This window comes from Arachis ipaensis, chromosome B03 (genome assembly GCF_000816755.2).
Source record: "Arachis ipaensis cultivar K30076 chromosome B03, Araip1.1, whole genome shotgun sequence".
In the NCBI taxonomy this organism is placed as follows: domain Eukaryota; kingdom Viridiplantae; phylum Streptophyta; class Magnoliopsida; order Fabales; family Fabaceae; genus Arachis; species Arachis ipaensis.
In genome coordinates, this window is record NC_029787.2 from 52,987,871 (window position 1) to 53,005,399 (window position 17,529).

Genomic DNA, 17,529 nt, shown 5'->3' on the forward strand with positions numbered 1-17,529 from the left:
GCCTCTGAATCAGACTTTTGCTCAGGTCCCTCAATTTCAGCCAGAAAATACTTGAAATTATAGAAGAACACACAAACTTATAGTAAAGTCCAGAAATGTGATTTTTGCATAAAAACTAATAAAAATATAATAAAAATAACTAAAACATACTAAAAACTATGTAAAAACAAGGCCAAAAGCGTATAAATTATCCACTCATCAATTGCTCAGGCATATTAGGAGCATTGAGAACATGAGGATTAACAACATTGTTATTGTTGTTTGGATCCATAGTAGATCCTTCATCTTCTTTCTCAAAATTGTCCTTGAGATTCTCAACAGCTTTATAAGCTCTAGTCTGTTGTAAACGCCTTCTTAAAGTCCTCTCAATCTCAGGATCAAATTCTACAAGAGGTTTTTTGTTCCTGTTTCTACTCATAAACAAACAGAAAACAAGAAAAAGTGGGAATCACTACGTCAGAGTGAAGAGAATTCCCAGTGAAGTAACTTGAGTAGAAAAAATAAAACAGAATAAACTGAATAAATAAAACAAGGATTGTGAAAAACTAACAGGTAAAATAGACTAAGAATTTTGAAATTAATAAGAAAAAATAACTAGGAAAAATAAAATAAAATAAAAGAACTAAGGGGACACCAAACTTAATTTTGAAATTAAGGGAAAGAATTTAAATTAGCTTAAACTAAGTATTTGAAAATTTAAAGAAGAAAATTAAATAAAATTAAAGAAAAGAACATCTAATCTAAGCAATCAAACAACGGGTAGTCGTCGATTACAGTCAATCTCCGACAACGGTGCCAAAATTTTTGTACGGATTTAGAAAACCACAACTGAACCGGCAAGTGCACCGGATCATACCAAGTAATACCTCAGGTGAGTAATTGTCGATCCCACGAGGAATGATGGATCAAGCAACAATAATTGAGTAATTTGCTTAGTCAGACAAGCAAAAAAGAGTGTTTTAGGTTCAAATTGCATTGAACAATAATCAGAGAAATTAAGAAAGCAAACATTAACTTGGGTGTAAAAAGTGTATGAGAAAAAGTTAAGGTTTTAGAGTTATTTATTTTTCTGGATTAATAATTCTTACCAACTACTTTTGTAACACCCTAACTACCAAAGCTCACGCTTCCGGCTGCGCAACTCTGATAGCTCGGATATTACGATGACACTTATACTATTTTATACTAATATATGAGCCTGTTTAAAACTTTAGACCGCAATACTGCTCCCAAAATACTTTCGTTCGATAACATATATCCATAGATACCATACAACTTACAAAAACTCATAAAGGATACATCCATATATATACATATATATATATATATATATATATATATATATATATATATATATCATATTACAAGCATTAACAAATACAATCCCTATCCCTCTTACAGAATATATCAAGATACAGGTGAGGGTAAAATAAATAATCTAAAGCAATACAGAGCATCTCAACAACAACTAAATAAACTCTTCGTGACTTCTGTGCCCATATCCTGAAAGGGGAAAAATGTAGGAGGGTGAGAACATCATCCTCGAAAGGGTTCTCAGTAGAAGGTTTTTGGGAATTACTGTAATAGGATACGTGAAGATAAACCGTACCAGTGATTAATAACCGTCTTATGCCTTTTTTCAAAAACAAAGGTTTACAGTAAAAGAGAAATCTGAAATCCTTTTCTGAAAGAGGAGACTGTTCATTTAAAACAATATTCAAAAGCCTTTCAAAAGGTTTATCCATGCTAAACCAAATTAGCCTTTCATACATTCCCAAGCCATAACCACAAAACCAAAACCAACCATCGGTCCATCTCAATTCAACTACGGCCCTAGGCCCAAACAATTTATCCAACAACCAATCACCACAACCCAACAGAGTCTCAGTTGCAAACACAGATAGGAAGTTCAAGCACAAGCAAACAGTTACAGCAAGTAGAACAAGCAGCAGTTAATCTCAAGTAATCACATAGGCAAACCAAGTACAATATGCACACGCAAACAATGTCACATAGATGCATATGATGCATGCCTGTCCTAGTGGCTGATGATATCATCTGTCGGTTATAGAGCCAACCCGACAAGTCCTGGTAGCTAACCATTGGACTGTCCCTCTGTCGTGTCTCCCCAACTCGAGTTATACTCAATATAAACTTGATCATAATCATGATCCATATCCATCACCCTCATTAGTGAATATTTATGGGGGTGAGCTCATCCGGGTCTTTCACAGTGCCCGGCCACCCTGACGACATAGGGTCAAAAGAGCTTCGAGTCTCAACCTGGAGCACGTGGTGGCTAGCCACTGCTTTCTCCCAGGGAAACTTTTATCTCCAATAGTGGAAGTGCAACATTCACATTTATCAATGATTCAGCATATACATGCATTCAATCTCATTCATGGATCAACATCTATCTCAGCCATCTGGCTCACGGTTTAGTCCAGAACCAGCCAATATTCATATCATACACAGCCATTCTGGCTCACGGTTCAATCAGGAACCAACCAATATTTATAATCATACACAGCCATTTCGGCTCACAACAAATCAGCACTTCCACATTCAACATCATCAATTCATAAAATCGGCATTTAAGCCATAAATCACTTTTTCCCAAATCATTTCACTTTGAAATCAAGTTTCAACTCTTTTCAGCCTTGGCTTTAAAGATCTCATTTCACAAATCATCTCAGGCTCATAAGCCACTTTTACTCAAGGTAAATTCCCCTTTTAAAACCATGCCACTCTCGGCATCCTCTTTTCAAAAATTCCATAACCATGGAAAATTAAAGATTCATTTTGAAACATTCAAAATCATCCATCCAACAATGGGATTTTATAACAAAGTTTCTCGGCAAGGTCCCAAGTCCTTAGGGGAGAATAGTATAACTCATTTTGCCAAATTCATTTAAAATCATTAAAACCTTGGCTTTCCGATTTGAGTAATAAAATAGGATATAAGTTAAATCGAGTCACGTAATCATTTACTTCTTTCAAGCCGTTTCCTTTACTTAGGCAAAACCAACTTCAACCCCCATGATAACTTCTAGAACGTTTCATCTATTCAAAATTGTTTTAGTCTTGCAAGAATTCAGAGTTCAAAGACTACTTAAAACCTTTCCCAAAACATTTCAAAATGAAACTTGTCAATAGACATTTTGGTTCTTTCAACATCATTGAAACTCCTCTAATTGAAACCCTCAAGTCAAATTCAAAGGCATTGACCTTGTCACATTTAAAATAGCTTTAAAACATAAGTTTCATCTAAATAACTTTCTCCTGAAAAAGATACAATGCCTTTCTTAATGAGCAAGACTAAATCACAATTCCCTCTTCAATAATTCATTTCAAAAGCATGAATCATCCTTTTCTTGATATTTCAACTAAAATAGTAGAAGCCTTCAGCTCATCATTTTTCCCAGACAACATTTCAATAAAGACTCGGATTTTATAGAAATTTCGGCAGCATCTCCCCTAAAACTTGGACTTTGCCACCCGGTCCGGGTCCCAACAAAACCATTCCACAATCTTTTCCAACAGCCAGAATCCAAAATCAATTCAAAGGCAAGCCAAAATCCAACAGTTAATCTCAATACCATATTTCAAGAAAACCATTTCAAAAATCAAATCATTATCAGCCGAATAAACTCATTTCTAAAGTTTCAAAGAAACGGTTCAGTAACAATCATTCATCAAAAACCAGATCATTTAAAGCAAGCCAGGCTGAATTCAAGAGTAGATTCTATCTTTCACATTTTCAATAAAATTAACTCAATTCAATTCTCAACGGATTAAACTCGATCTCAAATCTTTAAAAGAATCAACTTGAAAAGCATTTCGTTTCACAAAACCACACAACAATTCAACCAACAGACGTTCATAATCAACCAAGGCAAATCAAGCCATACATAAGGCCGATACAATCACCAAATACACATTCTCTCACATCAGTATCCATATGTAATAATTCCAATATATAAGAATATAGTTTTTGGAAAGCGCCCTTACTTTAAAATGCAAATTCCATAATCCAAACGTCTCACAGAGTCCTTTCCGCCTCAACCCGAACTGACGGCAACCAAAACCTCAGCTCCCAGCCACTTTCGCAATAACGATAGCAACACTAATTGCAACATATAATAATCAGGACTCGATCCCATGTTACCCAAAACTCATTCATTAACCAAACACAAACGAATACTAACGCGAGGCTTTTCGAAACATAATTTCTTACCGAATAACAGAATGGGAAAGCTACGATTTTGAACCGGCCCGGCAACAGCTCCGGCGGCGGCCAGAAGCTTCGGTGGATCAACTATAAAAATCACGCAGCGTTAAACCTTTTCGAAATCTAAAAAGACAGAAACCTCAACTAAAATCCTTACCGGCAAAATTTTCCGGCGACAGCAGCAGGGTCTCAAGTGGCAGAAGCTCAGCCCGGAGCTCCGGCGGTGATTTCGGAAGTCACAGAACCACTCTCGGCGGCCAGAATCACAGAGATGCAGCTCCCTTCTCCGACAGCGACACCTACGATGGTGGCTGGTGCAAAAGCTCACAACGCAAGTAGCAACGGTGGCCTGAACCTCTTCCTTTCCTTCAGACCAGATCGGGCGGATCTTCAGCAGTGGCGGCACAGGGACAGCGGCGGCAATTCGAGGCGACGGCAACAGCACACGGTGGCCAGCTCCGCGCGGTGGGTCGCACACCTCCTCGCATGATTCTGACAGCAGCTCGTGGTTGGGCTGAACGGCGGCGAGTTGAACGCGGATTCTGGGCCGCGCAACAGCTTCTCCGGTGCTTCTCCTGGACGACCGTGGCGGCGCGATCCTCTCCCTCTCGTGTCTGTTTGCTCACTCACTCGCCCTCCCTGATGCAACACGACGGCGCAGCGGCAGTGACGCCCGCCGGTGCCGCGCTTCCTCACCTCCCCTCTCCTCCGTTAGGCCAACAATGTTTCATGGGTGTGGGTCGTGTTTCCGATCCCCCCTTCTCTACCTCTTCTCTCTCAAATTTTGTTTCCTTCATTCTTTATATGGCTGAGTGTTTGTGTTTAGGGTAGAGAGGGGCAGCAGCTGCGGCTGCTTGGGTTTGAGGGAGCTAGGGTTTCATTTTGAAACTTAGGGTTAAGGACATTATGGTAATTTTCGATAAAATTGTGGACAATATAGTAATTGAAACCCAAATTAAATCCAACACTATTTATATATAGAAAATACTATTTGCTCGTCAATTTCACAAATTATTTTCAATAAATTGTCCAAATCAAATAATTAGAAATAATATAATTAAATACTTTATTTTCTCAAAACAGTAGTATCAATATTCTAAAATATTAATTATTTAGTCCAAAATCATATAAAAATCCTTATTATTTCACAACCACCAACTTTGTGGTTTAAATATAGAAAATAATTCAATAATTATAAAATTGGATAATAATCATAACTTATCTCAAATTCAATAAATCAAAACTTGCCTTAATTATCTTTAATAAAACAATTTCAGAAATTAAGGCTATAAATAATTATATGATTTGAGACTTGATCATAAAAAGACTTTTCAAAGGTTCTGGGTCTTACATTCTACCCACCTTACAAAAATTTTCGTCCTCGAAAATTGATACAAAACGAAAGAAATTTCATAACAGTTCACCCTTGAACACATTTAAGGAAGAAGCAAAAATATCTCAAAATATAAACATATATATGGTTTTTCAAGTACTTGGATGGTCGTATGCATAACGATACAAAGGTAGGAGTGTGATTGCAAAGCAAACGTTACAAGATAGGTTCAATGCACAAGGTCATATGATCTCAAAGCTTTACAAAAACTTGAGGTGCCAAAATAGGGTGCAAATCAAGATAGGCGTTCACAAAGCAAAGTGGTAATTAGTGTGGTAAAAGGCTGCAAAGCATGTTGGTATTTAAACAGCGGCATAACATTCGCTGACAATTCTTGCTCCCACTTCATAACTTCAATTTCCCAACTCCACCAATCATTTTACAACCTCATAGCCAATCATAAGCCTAACAACCGCAAACCCGTTCGCAAGGAACAGAACACCCACAACTCTTAACGTTGTACACCTTTCGCTTTAACTTCCGTATACACATATCACGTCTTAAAGAACTAACGCATCGCGTTACTACGTCTACAAGTCGCACGTGATATCAAAACAATTCTCGAGTCTACTCAGAAGGATACAAGATCTAGAACGGAGAAACAATTATCAAGGGTACTACTCATAGATTTGAGGGAATGTATCCAATTCCAGATAAACAAGGATGTCCAAGCAAAGAAGTTTGCCAGAAATAAATCGATTGACAACTCCAAAGATAATCCTTGGATCCAAGAAATTCAATAGGACCAATAAGAAGAGAACCAGCGCCTTAGTTCGAAACAAATTCAAGTTGAGTCGAAGAAGTAGAAGGTTTACAGAAAAGAATATCAAACCCAAGACAAAGCTCACAGAACTCAAGAGCACGATTACAAATACTTTCGAATACATTGTTCATGAAAAAGTCGAAAACTTACGAAAAAACCACTTTGCAGTCTAGAAGAAAAGTTGAGCAACAAACATTTTTCAAGAGAGTAGCTGAAAGAACTGAAGATTGATGGTTTAGAATTCAGAATAAATCCTCGTTGCAAGTATAGTTTCTAAACCAAGCAATCAACCTTTCTTACAAACGTTTTGGTTGTCACAAGTAACAAACCCCTTAAAAATTGATAACCGAAGTATTTAAACCTTGGGTCATCTTCTCAAGAAATTGCAGGGAAGTATGTTCTTATTATTGGTTATGAAGATTGTAAATTGGGGTTTTGAAGGTAGGGAGCAAGTAATTTAAATTGCAATTAAAATAAATAAAAGACTGTAAAGTAAATAAATGACCGTAAAACACACTTTTGGCAAGGTATGAGAAATTGGAAGTCCTATCCTAGTTATCCTTATCAATGATGATGAAAATTGAATCTTAATTCCACTTAGTTAACCTTTGCTAGAGCAAGGGAAGGTCAAGTGACTAATTAGTTAGATCCTCAAATCCTAGTTAATTCCTAAAGAAAGATTGGGATTATTGAAGTTAATTCAATTAGCAAAGATAACGATTATCAATCATGTTGAGTTTGATAACTCCAGAGTTACTGATTTCTTAACCAAGACCAAAAGGAGAAAAATAAATCTACTGGAATAAAAATATCTTCAGATTGGGAATAACAATAACATAAATAAAAGAGAGTAATTGTAAACTGAAATACCTCAAATAACATTAATTCAAAAGAGTAATCTGTAACATAGAAGAATTTATAAATAAAATTGAGAAAATAATAAAAGGAATATTGAACCTGGTAAAAAGAGATAATCCTGAAAGCGAATAAAATCCTAATTTAAATCCTAATCCTAAAGAGAGAGGAGAGAATCTCCCTCTCCAAACTAAATCTAAATCATGAAAAGTAACTAATTGGAGACTCTCCTTGAATGGATGCATTCCCCCACTTCATAACCTCTGATCTGTGCCTTCTGGACTTGGATTTGGGCCAAAAAGGGCTTTAGAAATTGCTGGGAGTATTTTCTGTAATTTCTGGTGCGTAGCCTCTGTCACGCGTCTGTGTGGGTCACGCGGTCGCGTCATTTGGAGTTTTCCTTGCCACGCGGTCACTTCAATCATGCGTCCGCGTCATATGCGTTTTGCTTAAGGCGCGCGATCGCGTCAAGCATGCGGTCGCGTCACTGTCATTTTGCAATGGCACGCGGTCGCGTCGTCCATGCGATCGCGTCACTGCCAGTTTCTTCAAAAACTCCGTTTTGTGCTTTCCTTCCATTTTTGTATGTTTTCTTTCCATCCTTTAAGTCATTCCTGCCTTAGAAGATCTGAAACTACTCAACACACGAATCACGGCATCGAATGGTAATAAAGGGAAATTAAAATAATTACTTTTAAAGCATAGGAAACATGTTTTTCACATACATCACATAATAAGGAAGGGAAAGTAAAACCATGCAATTAACATGAATAAGTGAGTGAAGGATTAAATAAATCACTTAAATTAGGCACAAAATATATCATAAAATATGGGTTTATCAGTAGCAAAAGCATAAATGTGGCTTTACTTCAATACAATTTCATGTTGAAGTAGATCATGTAAAGTTTTAAAAACAAAATGCACACAAGTTTGGCTAAAAGCTAAAATATTTTCTCAAATATTTTAGAAAGATAATTAGGTGTTCAGCCTAACCAAAAGAAGTTCATAAAAACTCGGAAGTAATCAAATGCTTGTCCAAAATTCTCAAAGTTTCATATTCAAATAAGCGTGTATAACATTTATAGCAAGTACGAAAGAGGAAGTTAAACTCTTTTTAGAAAAGAAACTCCGAAGTAAAAATTTGCTTACAATTTGGTAAAGGAAATAAGTGGTGCGTTACAAATGACCCGATTTCCACTAAACAAGGAAGCTTTCCAAAACTTCATTTAAAACAGCGTATGCCAACTTTAAATTAACTTCGTCAAAATTGAGCAATGGTTTCAATGTCAATCAAACAACAGAAAATAAATTAGTATTCTTCCAAAGAGAATTCAAAACTTCTTTAAAAAGTTCAAAACAAGACTCCAAAAGTGTTCTTGAAATCACCATCTCAGAAGAACATTCAAGAAGTTTAAGATGTACTAAAAAGGAGTCAAGCCATGCAAGAAAGGATCTTAAACCAAGATAGCTCAAACAAGATCCACTAGGCAAGAGACATCAACAAGCTTCAATTGATTCAAAAGAATACAAAAGTCATAGGAAAAGACAACTCAATCATTAGTAATTTTCCAAGGATAAATCTTTGACTAAAAACTCTTGTAAAGACAATGAGAGGATAAACGATGCACTACTTTGAAACGAATCAAACTGACTCATATAAGAATGAGATTCACCAGAGAAAGGAAAGCTGAGATTGATTGTAGTGCTCCCAAAAGGTAGATGTATAATTAAAAACAGAATCGCGTATGACATTCATAGAGGTGAAAAGCTTAAGAAGGAGCGAGTCCGTTCATAAGAAGAAAGCTATGAATCCAACATTTTCAAAAGAACAATAATGGCATAAACCATGTAGTATGCTAAACCAGACTCAATTCAAAATAAGTTAAGTGGAGCTTATCAAACGAAACTCAACCGGAATAAAAGCGAAAAATCCATTTCTTTCTAAAATTCTGAAAAATACCCAAATACATAATCAAATGAAGATGTGCACTGGAGCTATAGTAGAATTACTAGAAAGTCAATTTACTTTTAAAGTAAGTGCAGTCCCATAAACCAGTAAAAGTACAGGCGAGGTATTAAAATGAGTAGTTGTCAAACTGTGTAAGAAATCTTCAAAATCTCACATATAGATAAGAATACATCTATTCAACAGCAATTTTCATAAAAATCTCAAAATTTGCTGTGATCACTATCAAATAAGAGAAAAACTGAATCAATAATTTCTCTAAGAATGTACTCGAAATCAGGAGTTAGAATGCACAGTGCATTAGGACCAGTTCAAAGCCATATCAAAGAATACAGGAATCAAGAAGAACTCAAATAGAGGAAGATAGATGCAACAAGGATTTCAAACAAGCATATGCACTTAAGATCAATCAAGAAGGCATATGAATAGAGGAATAGAGTTGAAAAAAATGAAACTACTTTTCAAGAGGATTAGCAAACAAGAACTTCAAATTAGGACATGAAGGAACAGGTCGACTCGAACAGAATTCAAGACACAACTGAATAGCCTCGAGAAATAGTTTCTAACGTTCCCAAAACCTGCGATTCGCTTTACTCAAAACTCGTATATCATCTATGATAACCTATTAGTGCTCTCATATACATAATTCACTAGTATTAAGCTGGCCAAACTTAATACCAAGAATTATGCAATGCAAGACTAACGGCGTTAATCAATAGATTGTCAAATGCATAAAGCTCTAATTCTCGCCATTCGACAAGACTATTGCATGACAGACACTCAGAGTATGCAACTAAAGCATAGTCGGTCCATTCCTCAGGCTCTACAGGAAAGACCGCTCTGATACCATAATGTAACACCCTAACTACCAAAGCTCACGCTTTCGGCTGCGCAACTCTGATAGCTTGGACATTACGACGACACTTATACTATTTTATACTAATATATAAGCCTGTTTAAAACTTTAGACCGCAATACCACTCCCAAAATACTTTCATTCAATAACGTATATCCATAGATACCATACAACTTACAAAAACTCATAAAGGATACATCCATATATATACATAGATATATATATCATATTACAAGCATTAACCAATACAATCCCTAACCCTCTAACAGAATATATCAAGATACAGGCGAGGGTACAATAAATAATCTAAAGCAATACAGAGCATCTCAATAACAACTAAATAAACTCTTCGTGACTTCTGCGCCCATATGCTGAAAGGGAAAAATGTAGGGGGGTGAGAACATCATCCGCGAAAGGGTTCTCAGTAGAGGGTTTTTGGGAATTACTGTAATAGGATACGTGAAGATAAACCGTACCAGTGATTAATAACCGTCTTATGCCTCTTTTCAAAAACAAAGGTTTACAGTAAAAGAGTAATCTGAAATCCTTTTCTGAAAGAGGAGACTGTTCATTTAAAACAATATTCAAAAGCCTTTCAAAAGGTTTATCCACGCTGAACCAAATTAGCCTTTCATACATTCCCAAACCATAACCACAAAACGGAAACCAACCATCAGTCCATCTCAATTCAACCACGGCCCTAGGCCCAAACAATCCATCCAACAACCAATCACCACAATCCAACAGAGTCCCAGTTGCAAACACAGATAGGAAGTTCAAGCACAAGCAAACAGTTATAGCAAGTAGAACAAGCAGCAGTTAATCTCAAGTAATCACATAGGCAAACCAAGTACAATATGCACACGCAAACAATGTCACATAGATACATATGATGCATGCCTGTCCTAGTGGCTGATGATATCATCTGTCGGTTATAGAGCCAACCCGACAAGTCCTGGTAGCTAACCATTGGACTGTCCCTCTATCGTGTCTCCCCAACTTGAGTTATACTCAATATAAACTTGATCATAATCATGATCCATATCCATCACTCTCACTGGTGAATATTTATGGGGGTGAACTCATCCGGAGCTTTCATAGTGCCCGGCCACCCTGACGACATAGGGTCAAAAGAGCTTCGAGTCTCAACCTGGAGCACGTAGTGGCTAGCCACTGCTTTCTCCCAGGGAAACTCTTATCTTCGATAGTGGAAGTGTAACATTCATATTTATCAATGATTCAGCATATACACGCATTCAATCTCATCCATGGATCAACATCCATCTCAGCCATCCGGCTCACGGTTCAGTCCAGAACTAGCCAATATTCATATCATACACAGCCATTCCGGCTCACGGTTCAATCCAGAACCAACCAATATTTATAATCATACACAGCCATTCTGGCTCACAACAAAACAGCACTTCCACATTCAACATCATCAATTCATAAAATCAGCATTTAAGCCATAAATCACTATTTCCCAAATCATTTCACTTTGAAATCAAGTTTCAACTCTTTTCAGCCTTGGCTTTAAAGATCTCATTTCTCAAATCATCTCAGGCTCATAAGCCACTTTTACTCAAGGTAAATTCCCATTTTAAAACCATGGCACTCTCGGCATCCTCTTTTTAAAACTTCCATAACCATGGAAAGTTAAAGATTCATTTTGAAACATTCAAAATCATCCATCCAACAATGGGATTTTATAACAAAGTTTCTCGGCAAGGTCCCAAGTCCTTAGGGGAGAATAGCATAACTCATTTCGCCAAATTCATTTAAAATCATTAAAACCTTGGCTTTCCTATTTGAGTAATAAAATAGGATCTAAGCTAAACCGAGTCATGTAATCATTTACTTCTTTCAAGCCATTTCCTTTACTTAGGCAAAACCAACATCAACCTCCCTGATAAATTCTAGAACGTTTCAACTATTCAAAATTGTTTTAGTCTTGCAAGAATTTAGAGTTCAAAGAGTACTTAAAACCTTTCCCAAAACATTTCAAAATGAAACTTGTCAATAGACATTTAGGTTCTTTCAACATCATTGAAACTCCTCTAATTGAAACCCTCAAGTCAAATTCAAAGGCATTGCCCTTGTCACATTTAAAACGGCTTTAAAACATAAGTTTTATCTAAATAACTTTCTCCTGAAAAAGATACAATGCCTTTCTTAAGAAGCAAGACTAAATCACAATTCCCTCTTTAATAATTCATTTCAAAAGCATGAATCATCATTTTCTTGATTTTTCAACTAAAATAGTAGAAGCCTTCAGCTCATCATTTTTCCCAGACAACATTTCAATAAAGACTCGGATTTTATAGAAATTTTGGCAGCATCTCCCCTAAAACTTGGACTTTGCCACCCGGTCTGGGTCCCAACAAAACCATTCCACAATCTTTTCCAACAGCCCAGAATCCAAAGTCAATTCAAAAGCAAGTCAAAATCCAACAATTAATCTCAATACCATATTTCAAGAAAACCGTTTCAAAAATCAAATCATTATCAGCCGAATAAACTCATTTCTAAAGTTTCAAAGAAACGGTTCAGTAACAATCATTCATCAAAAACTAGATCCTTTAAAGCAAGCCAGGCTGAATTCAAGAGTGGATTGTATTTTTCACATTCCCAATAAAATTAACTCAATTCAATTCTCAACGGATTAAACTCGATCTCAAAGCTTTAAAAGAATCAACTTGAAAAGCATTTCGTTTCACAAAACCACACAACAATTCAACCAACAGACGTTCATAATCAACCAAGGCAAATCAAGCCATACATAAGGCCGATACAATCACCAAATACACATTCTCTCACATCAGTATCCATATGTAATAATTCCAATATATAAGAATATAGTTTTTGGAAAGTGCCCTACCTCAAAACGCAAATTCCATAATCCAAACGTCTCACATAGTCCTTTTTGCCTCAACCCGAACTGACGGCAACCAAAACCTCAGCTCCCAGCCACTTTCGCAATAACCATAGCAACACTAATTGCAATATATAATAATCAGGACTCGACCCCCACGTTACCCAAAACTCATTCATTAACCAAACACAAACGAATACTAACGCGAGGCTTTTCGAAACATAATTTCTTACCGAATAACACAATGGTGCAGCTGCAATTTCGAACCGGCCCGGCAACAGCTCCGGCGGCGGCCAGAAGCTTCGGTGGATCAACTATAAAAACCACGCAGCGTTAAACCTTCTTGAAATCCAAAAAGGCAGAAACCTCAACTAAAATCCTTACCGGAAAACTTTTTCGGCGACAGCAGCAGGGTCTCAAGTGGCAGAAGCTCAGCCCGGAGCTCTAGCGGCGATTCCGAAAGTCACAGAACCACTCCCGGCGGCCAGAATCATAGAGATGCAGCTCCCTTCTCCGACAGCGACACCTGCGGTGGTGGCTGGTGCAAAAGCTCACAACGCAAGTAGCAACGGCGGCCTGAACCTCTTCCTTTCCTTCAGACCAGATCAGGCGGATCTCCAGCAGTGGCGGTGACGTGGCGAAAATTGGCGAGTCAAGAATTGTTATAAAATATGCGTTGCAAGTATAGTTCTTAACCAACCAGAAATCCGCTTATCAATTTAGAAGGGTTGTCACAAAATTAAAATTAAAATACTGGGAGTATGAATCCCAGGTCATCTCCCAACGAGTTGTAGAAAGGTGTGCTATTTTATTAATCAGATGTTTTCAAAAAGAGTTTGAGTTGAATAAACAGGAAATTAAATTGGAGAAATTAAGTAAATTAAATAAAAGCCTTGACTGGGAGTAGATTAGTTGGAAGCCCTATTCTTGTTGCAGTACTCTCAAGATTAATTGATAATTGAAGGTTGTTCTGTTTAGTTATCCCTTACTAGGTAAGGGAACGTCAAACAAGTTGGAATGCTGTTTCTATTCACAAGTCCCAATCCGCTTACTTGGAAGAACTGGCGTTAGTGACTAGAGAGCAATCCAACAATAAACCCAATTAAAATTTCTCCTTTGAACATTCCAACTCAAGGGTTCCTTTCAATCAACTCCCCATCAAGTTCGGGAACTACTCGCTCATTGTGAACGTGGAAGTCATAACATAGAAAAGAGAATTAAAGAAAGACATGATAAATAAAACTCAAAGGAATCAATTAAAAATAAAAGTAACTCTTGTATTAATAAATTCTAAAATAATCCAATAGTAAAATTGAGTAAATTAAATGACATGGAAGAGTAAAGCCAAGTTAAGAAAATGAACTAGAATGACAAAGTCTTGATGAGGTAATAAATCTTCTCAATAACCCAATGCAAAAAGCAATAGAAATAAAATCCTAAGAACTATGAATGTGTAGAGAGAAAAACCTAGGGAAGGAGTAAAACTAGATCTAAAAACTAAAAACTGTGTAGAATGAATGTTGTTGTTGGTTCTGCATGTCCTCTGGCTCTAGTCTATTTTTTCGGGCCGAGAACTGGGTCAAAGTAGGGCCCAAAATCGCCCCCAGCGATTCTGCAGATTTTGCAGATCGCACACGTCACGCGATCGCGTCATTCATGCAGACGCGTCGTTCGGCGTTTTGCTTTTCCACGCGGGCACGTCGTCCACGCCTCCGCGTCACCTGTGCTATTCCAATCCACGCGATCGCGTGAGCCATGCGACTGCGTCACTCCTCGCTGGTCATCTCCTCAATTTCTTTTGTTCCTTCCATTTTTGCAAGCTTCCTTTCCAATCTCCAACTCATTCATGCCCTATAAAGCCTGAAACACTTAACACACAGATCACGGCATCGAATAGAATATAGGAGAATTAAAATACATAATTAAAAATCTCTAGGAAGCAAGTTTTCAATCATAAAGCATCTTTAGGAAGGAATTACAAATGCATGCTTATTTAATGAACAAGTTGGTAAAGATCATGATAAAACCACACAATTAAACACAATATAAACCATAAAACAGATGAGTAGGAACATGTAAAACTCATGCAATGCAATGCAATCTATATATGTGAATGCAACTATATGGTCCTTGTCCACTTGATCAATACTAAATAAGCTCTTCAAAACAATTACAAATCAAATTCCACTAATTCAATTCTTATACAGTAAGAATAGATAGAAATGCAAGAAGGCAGCTCATGAAAGCAGAGAACACAGAAATTTAAGCATTGAACCCTCACTGATGGTGTATGCAAGCTCTAATCTCTCTAGTGTATAGGGCAATCACTCTATCCTTCTCTAATCATGCTCTCTAATTTTTGTTCTTCTCCTAATCAATCAACAACATTTAATATACCAATGCAAACATCATGAGGTCTTTTCAAGGCTGTAATGGGGCCAAGGTAATGGTAAGGATACACATATGGTTAGGTAAGCTTATAAACTGAATCTTTAATTAACCCAAGCTTTAACATAACCTATATATATTCTATATAACTTTAGAATTCATACCTAGCTACCCAGAATTTCTCTTTCACATTCCATACTCATGTATCAACTTTTTATTTTAATTTTATCATACATGCATTGATCCTTGAATTCTTAACTTAGCATTAGGGTAATTTTATCCCCTTATTTATTTAATGAATATTTTTGCTTTTTTTTATAAACATAAAAATAAACATAGCTTATCAATGCACATAGATTTTTAATTTTATAGTTTCACATGAGTAGGTATCCAAATTCCCATTATATTATCATGACACACTCCCTTATTATCTTTTGTTCCCACAATTTCCCATACTTAATTAGCACACACAATTCTATCTTAAGCTAACCAAAGATTCAATTTGGGATATATAATTGTTTTTCTGCTTAAGGCTAGTAATGTGGTAAAATATAGAACAAATGGGATTTAAAGGCTCAAAGTGGCTAACAAAGGTAACTGAAAGGGTAGGCTTAATTTGGATAAGTGAGCTAAACAATTAATGGCCTCAATCATATGCAAACATATAAATATAATAAACATTGGACATATAGGATGAAACAAAATATAGATTACAATTATAGAGAAGTAAACACACAAGAATAAAATAATTATGGTTAAATAATGTAACCATGCATAAAGGCTTAAATCTCACAGGTTGTGTGTTCTTTAGCTCAAAATTCATGTTCCAAATACAACTTCAAGCAAATTTAACATAAAAATTTTAATTAAAATTAGTGAAATTTCGTTCCAAAGATAGAGTCTTAGAAGAAAATTATTGTCTTTTCAATCAAGTAGAACATGCTTGCAACTAATCTATTACTATGCAATTTATCCTATTCTATAAAAGAAAAACAAACTAAATATCCTAATTTATTGGTGTTTAGGGAAGAGAAATTACCTCTGGAAGTCAAGTACTGACCAACCTTCTCACACTTAAGGCTTTGCACCGTCCTCGGTGCCATCTGTCAGGAACAGGGGTGGGCTGGTAGCAGTATCTCCACAGTCGGGACCATCATGGCTCCCTGTATTGGTAAAGGAAGTGGAGTCCGGGGTGTATGAGTCCTTGAATTTTCCCATAATCAGCTCCTTGAGGTATGTGAATCGGCGCTTGTGACGGTGCTCACTCATCTTAGCTTTGTGTTCCTGCCGATCCAACCTTTCGAGTATCTGATGGACCAGTTGGTCTGTTGTAGGTGCTTGTGGTACGGAAGGAGGAATGTCCTAAGCTGGTTCAGTGGGCTGGCTTGTAGTGGCTGCTGAGGGTCTGATATATTTCTCATTAGGGACATATTGATCATCCCGTGGAACTATGGCTTTGGTGTCCCCAGCTCTGAAGGAGACTCCGGCTGCTGAGACAAGATCTGAGACCAAGGCGGGGAAAGGTAAGTTGCCCGCGATTTGTACGTGTCCCATGGCATTCCGGATGTGTCTTGGTAGGTTTAGAGGCTGGTCTGTAAGGATGCACCATAGTAGAATGGCCATGTCCGCAGTGAAGGAGGACTCGTGAGTGCTTGGAAAGATGTAATGGGACATGATCTGTACCCATACGCGAGCCTCCAAGGTAGGTGCTGAAGCCGATATTCCCTTAGGGCGGGTACGATGGTATCCGTAGATCCAACAGCTGCCAGGTAGTGCGATAACTCTGAGAACGGCGTCCCAGTCAAATTAGTACATCTGGCACTTGAGTGCGGCTTCTTGAAAGGTGTCCAATCCTTCTGGAACAGGGGGAAGACCTAAAGCTTTTTGAATGGCCTCTTCTGTAATGGGGACTTGCTTCTGACGGACAAAGACAGACTGCAGGGTTGGCAGGTGGAAGTTGGAGTATAACTCGACTACCCAAGAAAGATTGACCTGCCTCGGCTGTCTCTGTAGGAAACCCCATTGTCTTTGTGCAATTTGCGGCTCAACAAAGGTAGCAATATTGGGCGGGAGGATAAGAAGGTATTCGTTGCTGTAGCTCCTTTTTGCCAGGATGGGGAACATCTGCTCATAGTAGCGATTAGGAAATCGCGTAGTGTCCTTTGCTGGGAAAGCTTTCTCCTTTTCATCGACCTTTATAATCCT

The 17,529-nt window shown here is 37.3% G+C and overlaps 1 long non-coding RNA gene across 1 annotated transcript; it reads right to left on the reverse strand.

Moving 5' to 3' along the window:
- LOC110269692 lies at positions 4,282–16,423 on the reverse strand. The gene is made up of 3 exons (XR_002358455.1): positions 16,413–16,423; positions 4,389–4,480; positions 4,282–4,318 (listed from the first exon to the last, which is right to left on the reverse strand). It is a non-coding gene; the product is annotated as an uncharacterized LOC110269692 (long non-coding RNA).